Below are 6,667 nucleotides of genomic sequence, written 5' to 3' on the forward strand. Positions count from 1 at the left end.
AAAATAAAGAAAGGCTAAGAATGTTAAAATCTAGCACCAACAAATCCAAGGAACTTCTGAAAAATGTACTTCAAAATGAAGAAAATGATCCCAGAATGGAAGTCTGAGATTCAAGAAAGAAAAGGAAGGGAGGAAGAAAGGAAGAAAAAAGAAAGGAAAACAAAATGAGAGCACACCTAATGCCAAGATCTTAGTTTCTAATACCATTCTCCATTCAAAGGAACTAGAGTTTCTTGGATAAATCCCTGATTCTAGGACAAGGGCAGGAAATATATAAGCCTTATAATGCCAGAAAGTAAGAAATTGCTGAACACACACACACGCACACACACACCTGAGATAGGCAGGAAGCTAGATATGAGCTGGGAGCAAGGTCACTCCACCAGGTGCAGTGTCCTAATTACTGGGCAGCGCCTCTTCAGACATGCAGTACTCCCCCCCCCCCCACCCCCGCCAACCCCGACCAAGTGTAGCCCCAAGCCTCATTATACCCTCATTTGCATTAAGGTTTGACCCACCTTGTGGGGGATCACGACCATGACAGTTCTGGAGATGCCTATGTAAGGAAAATATCTCCCCCTCCAGACATGAAGGTGGAGACAATGCCCCGACTGGCACACATTCCAAGACCCTCACCCACCCCGTGACCCTACCTTCTTTACCCACTGACCACCACAACTTTGGTGCAGTTGCTCCCTCAAGCCTGCCTGCCCATCCCCTTGGGGGTGTACTTTTGCTTTGCTAATAAATCATTCTCTGATAAATCTTCTGCTGTGTGTCCGCTCTCAAATTCTTTTCTGTCTGTGGACCAAGAACCTGGGACCCCACTGCACTGATCCAACTGGTGCTGGTAACACATCTACACATGCACACACAGAAATGGGGATATGAGATATATTAATGGACACACAGGAGTCACCTGAAAGAGCTCCCAATGCACAAAGTTGGAATAATATGAGTAGCAAAATAAATAAATTATTATTGGATTATAACACAAAATATAAAGTGAATATCCATGAGTACTGATATAAGCACATGATTGAATAAATAAATGGGAAAAGATAGACAAAACTCTTGTGGAGAAATATTCAAAATAATTTAAGTAGATAATCCACTCTCAAAGAGGAGGAACGTAATTCCCTATCCCTTATATGTGGGCTGTGCGAGGTGACTTTCTTCCAAAGAAGATAGTATAGAAAGGGGAGGAAATCCCAATAAATTTACAGGGAGAAACCTGACAAATATGTTCTTAACCAGGCAATCAAGGTTAATATTAATAGTGATGAGTCATCTTGAGAATATATATCTGTGATATGAAATGGTGAGAATGGCATGTTACCTCTGTGCTTTTACCCCCATGAATACGTTACCCCCATATAATCATGAGAAACTCCAAATAAGGAACATTTTACAAAATAACATGACCAGTACTTCTCAAAATTGTCAAGATTATCAGGAACACGGAAGTTGGATGAACTCTCCAGCCAACAGAGAGCATTAAGTAAAAACTGAGGAAATCTGAATAAAATATGGACTTGGTTTAATAATAATGCATGGATATCATGACAACTATACTATATTAATATGAAATGTTAATATAGGAGAAATTGGTTGTGAAATACACGGGAACACTCTATAATATCTTTGTACCTTTTCTATAAATGTCAAACTATTTTCAAATAAAAAGTTTATTATATAAAAAAAAGAATGGGATCCAGTTTCCAGTTCTGCATATATGGAGCTGAGAAGTCACCACTCTGTACTAACAAGGAGTAAGAAGCTGAAGAGATTGAAATATCAGCAACTCTTCTTGGACGCTTAACAGAGGGGAGGACACAAGGTAAAACGCTGCCCTCAAGACTGGAGAGACACAGACAGGCTACTGCAGGGAGTTGTGGCTTACCAGAACAGAGACTCACAGACAGAAACCTCTGCAGGAACCGGTGCCAGGGTAAGAAAACCTGAACTGTAATTGACGAAATGCTGGAGGTTTAGTGTGGACTCTGAGAGTTAAAACCTCCAGGGGATCCCAGTCATAGGGGGACCCCCACAATTTTGTGAGATTTACCTCCAAAGCTCAACCAGGCTCTCATAGTAAAGATCTGAGGAAAATCCCCTTGGGCTTCAGCATGGGGAGGAGGAAAAGAACCATTTTGAAACACAAGAGAGCACTCTCTTCTTCTTAACAAGGCCTGCCCTCAGGGGAAACTAATTAACCAGAGACTAACCTGCTGGGGTCTTATCACAGCCTAACTACCTGGTAGAAGGGAAATATCCAACTCCAGCCCACTCTAGCCATCCTGTCTCACCCAACCGGGGACAAAAAGACTGAGACACAATTGCGAAGTTCACAGTCCAGAGGCACACACTTACTGAAAGACTGAGACCTAGTCATAGGATTATAGAACACTTCCCTTCCCACCACACCTCACCACCACATTACTACAGGCCTATTTACAGCAGTTCCTTTACCGAGTACATCATGTCCCACTATCAAGAAAAATATTACAAGTCATACCAAAAGGTGAAAAAAAAAAAAAACAATTTGAAGAGACAGAGCAAGCATCAGAACCAGACACAGCAGGGATGTTGGAATTATCAGACCAAGAATTTAAAACAACTAGGAGAATGCCTTTGATGGACTTTTCAGTACACAGGACATGGCTGAGGAAAGAATCTTTGAGCAGGAGGATATATTGCTAGAACCTCAAAAACCAAAAAGCAAAGAGAATAAAGACTGAGAATAACAGAAAGACTACCCAAGGACTGTGGGACAAGCACAAAATGTGTGATGATACACGCATAATGGGACTACCAGAAAGAGACGAAAGAGAGAAAAGAACAGAACAAATACGCAAAATGATAATGTATGAGAAATTCCCCAAATTAATATCGAATACAAAACCACAGATCCAGGAATCTCGTAGAACACCAAGCAGGATAAATGCCAACAAAACTACATCTGGGCATAACATTTTCAAACCAAAGAAAATGAAAGACAAAGAAAAAATCCCAAAAGACTCCAGAGGGGAAAAATAAACACCTTATCTACAAAGGAACAAATATAAGAATTGTATCCAAATTTTCCTCAGAAACCACGAGCAAGACAAGAGTGGAGTAAAATAAAGTATTGGAAGAAAAAAGCCACCGAACTAGAACACTGTGCCTTGTGAAATTATCCTTCAAAAGTGAAGGAGAACTAAAGACTTTCTCAGATAAACAAAAAGTGAGGGAATTTGTTGCCAGTAGACTTGCCTTGCAAGAAGTTTTAAAAGAAATTCTTCAGAGAGAAGGAAAATAATATAGTTTAGAAACTCAGATCAACATAAAGAAAGAAATAGCATTAAAGAATGAATAGATAAAGTTAAAATTAAAACTTTTATTTTTCTTATTAATTGATCAAATAGATAATAGTTTGTTAAATATAATACCAACAATGTATCTGATTATGTATAATATATATATATGCTTATGTATAAGAAAAATGAATGACATCAATGAGACAAAGGATGTGAGGAAGGAATTAGGATTATTTTGTTATTATAAGGTACTACACTGCCAGTGATATGTATAGTGTTATTTGAAAGTGGACTTGGATTAACCGTAAATGTATACTGCAAACTCTAGGACAAACACTAAAAAAGTAAAAAAAACTGCACACAATTAAGCCAACCATGTTGTTTTCCTCATGGGGGTTGGCCAATGTGCAATGGCTGTAAACAGCAGCTTCCTCAATAGTGTATGTGGGCTGTTGCGCACATGGGTTGCTCCAAGGGACGTGGAGACAGCCCTTTCCAGTGGACACTCATGTCTGATCTCATACTGTCCCCAGTGGAGGCTCCAGACAAGTATGTGCGGTGTCTTCAGAAAGCCCCAGGGCACAGTGGCCAGGGTGAACCTTGGCCAAGTCATCATGGCCATCTGCACCAAGCTGCAGAACAAGGAGCATGTGATTGAGGCCCTAGGCAAGATCAAGTTACCTGACTGCTAGAAGATCCACATCTTCAAGAAGTGAGGCTTTACCAAGTTTAATGCTGATGAATTGAAGACTGGTGGCTGAAAAGCAGCTCATACCAGACGGCTGTGGGGTTAAACACATTCCTAATCACAGCCCCTGGAAAAATAGTGGGCCCTGCACTCATAAGGGCTTCAGCGCTGCCCCATTTTTTACAAGGGCAACAAAGAGAAAACAGTAACGAATATAGTAGATATTAATCCAATTGCATCAATAGTCTCTTGGAATGTCAATGGTCTAAATGTACCAATTAACAGACAGAGATTGTCAGAGTGGATCAAAAAACAAGACCTATCTATATGTTGTTTGGGAATCCAATTTGAATATTAAGACACACATAAATTAAAAGTAAATGCATGGATAAAGATATACCATGCTAGTACCAATAATAAAAAGAAGGAAAGCTAGAGTAGCTATTAACTTCAAATAGAGCAGAATTCAGAGTTAAAAACGCTATCCTGGATAATGAGGAGACATTATATAATAATAAAGGGGTTTGTTCTCCGAGAAGCCATACCAATCCTTAATGTGCCTAACAATGTAGCATCAAAATACATGAGGCAAAAACTAATAGAACTTCAAAGAGAAATAGATGAATCCAGGATCTAAGTTGGAGACTTCAAAAACTCTCCATCAGAAATGGACAGACTCAGCAGGCAGAACATCAGTAAGGACATAGCTGAACTCAACAACAGCAGAATACACATTCTTCTCAAGCTCAATGAGACAGTCACCAAGATAGACCACATTCTGGGCCATAAAACACCTTAACAAATTTAAAAGAGTAGAAATCACGCAATGTCTGCTTTCAGACTACAAACGAATTAAACTAGAAATCAATAGCAAAAAGATAGCTGGAAAATCCCAAAACACATGGAAATTAAACAAGATACCTCTAAATAACACATGGATCAAAGTAGAAATTATAAGACAAGTGAAAAAATGTTTTTTTTTTTTTATTTTTTATTGATGTTTTAATGGTTTCTAACATTGTGAAATTTTGGGTTGTACATTTTTGTTTGTCCATCATCACATATATGACTTCCTTCACCCCTTGTGCCCACCCCCCACCCCCACTGCCCTGGTAACCACAGTCCAGTTTTCTCTGTCCACGTGTTGATTTATATTACACATATGAGTGAGATCATACAGTGTTTGTCTTTCTCTTTCTGGCTTATTTCACTTAACATAATACGTTCCAGGCCCATCCATGTTGTTGCAAATGGGACGATTTTGTCTTTTTTATGGCTGAGTAGTATTCCATTGTATATATATACCACATTTTCTTAATCCAATCGTCAGTCGAAGGACACTTAGGTTGCTTCCACTTCTTGGCTATGGTGAATAATGCTGCAATGAACATAGGGGTGCATAAGCCTCTTTGGATTGTTGATTTCAGGTTCGTTGGATAGATTCCCAGTAGTGGGATGGCTGGATCATAGGGCATCTCTATTTTTAATTCTTTGAGGAATCTCCATACCGTTTTCCATAGAGGCTGCACCAATTTGCATTCCCACCAGCTGTGTATGAAGGTTCCTGTTTCTCCACATCCTCTCCAACATTTGTTGTTTTTTGTCTTGGTGATTATAGCCATTCTAACAGGCGTGAGGTGGTATCTTAGTGTTGTTTTGATTTGCACTTCCCTGATGATTAGTGATGTTGAGCATCTTTTCATGTGCCTATTGGCCATCTGTATATCTTCCTTGGAGAAGTGTCTGTTCATTTCCTCTGCCCACTTTTTGATCGGGTTGTTTGTTTTTTTGTTGTTCAATTGTGTGAGTTCTTTATATATTATGGAGATCAACCCCTTGTCAGACGTATGTTTTGCAAATATTCTCTCCCAGCTGGTTGGTTGTTTGTTCATCTTGATTCTGGTTTCAGTTGTCTTATAAAAGCTCTTTAATCTGATAAAGTCCCACTTGTTTATTTTTTCTTTAGTTTCCCTAGTCTGGGTAGGCATGTCATCTGAAAAGATTCCTTTAAAACCAATGTCAAATAGTGTGTTGCCTATATTTTCTTCTATGAGTTTTATAGTTTCAGGTCTCACCTTCAGGTCTTTGATCCATTTTGAGTTAATTTTTGTGAATGGCGATAGCACATGGTCCACTTTCATTCTTTTGCATGTGGCTGTCCAGTTTTCCCAACACCATTTATTGAAGAGACTTTCCTTTCTCCATTGCATGTTCTTAGCACCTTTGTCAAAAATTAGCTGTCCGTATATGTGTGGTTTTATTTCTGGGCTTTCAATTCTGTTCCATTGATCTGTGTGTCTGTTTTTGTACCAGTATCATGCTGTTTTGATTACTATTGCTTTGTAGTATGTTTTGTTTTTTTTTTTTTTTTTTTTTTTTTTTTTTTTTTTGTGAGGAGATCAGCCCTGAGCTAACATCCGCCAATCCTCCTCTTTTTTTGCTGAGGAAGACGGCCCTGGGCTAACATCCGTGCCCATCTTCCTCCACTTTATATGGGACGCCGCCACAGCATGGCTTACCAAGCAGTGCGTCGGTGCGCGCCCGGGATCCGAACCAGCGAACCCCGGGCCGCCGCAGCGGAGCGCGCGCACTTAACCGCTTGCGCCACCGGGCCGGCCCCGCTTTGTAGTATGTTTTGAAGTCAGGAATTGTGATGCCTCCTGCTTTGTTCTTTTTCTTT

At 39.8% G+C, this 6,667-nt stretch overlaps 1 non-coding gene across 1 annotated transcript; it reads left to right on the plus strand.

Annotated features, from left to right (window-relative positions):
* Positions 1-3,653: 3,653 nt before the first annotated feature.
* Positions 3,654-3,790, plus strand: LOC131412311 (small nucleolar RNA SNORA70). The gene has a single exon (XR_009221754.1). It is a non-coding gene; the product is annotated as a small nucleolar RNA SNORA70 (small nucleolar RNA).
* Positions 3,791-6,667: the final 2,877 nt, after the last annotated feature.

Source organism: Diceros bicornis, chromosome 12 (genome assembly GCF_020826845.1).
Source record: "Diceros bicornis minor isolate mBicDic1 chromosome 12, mDicBic1.mat.cur, whole genome shotgun sequence".
Classification (NCBI taxonomy): domain Eukaryota; kingdom Metazoa; phylum Chordata; class Mammalia; order Perissodactyla; family Rhinocerotidae; genus Diceros; species Diceros bicornis.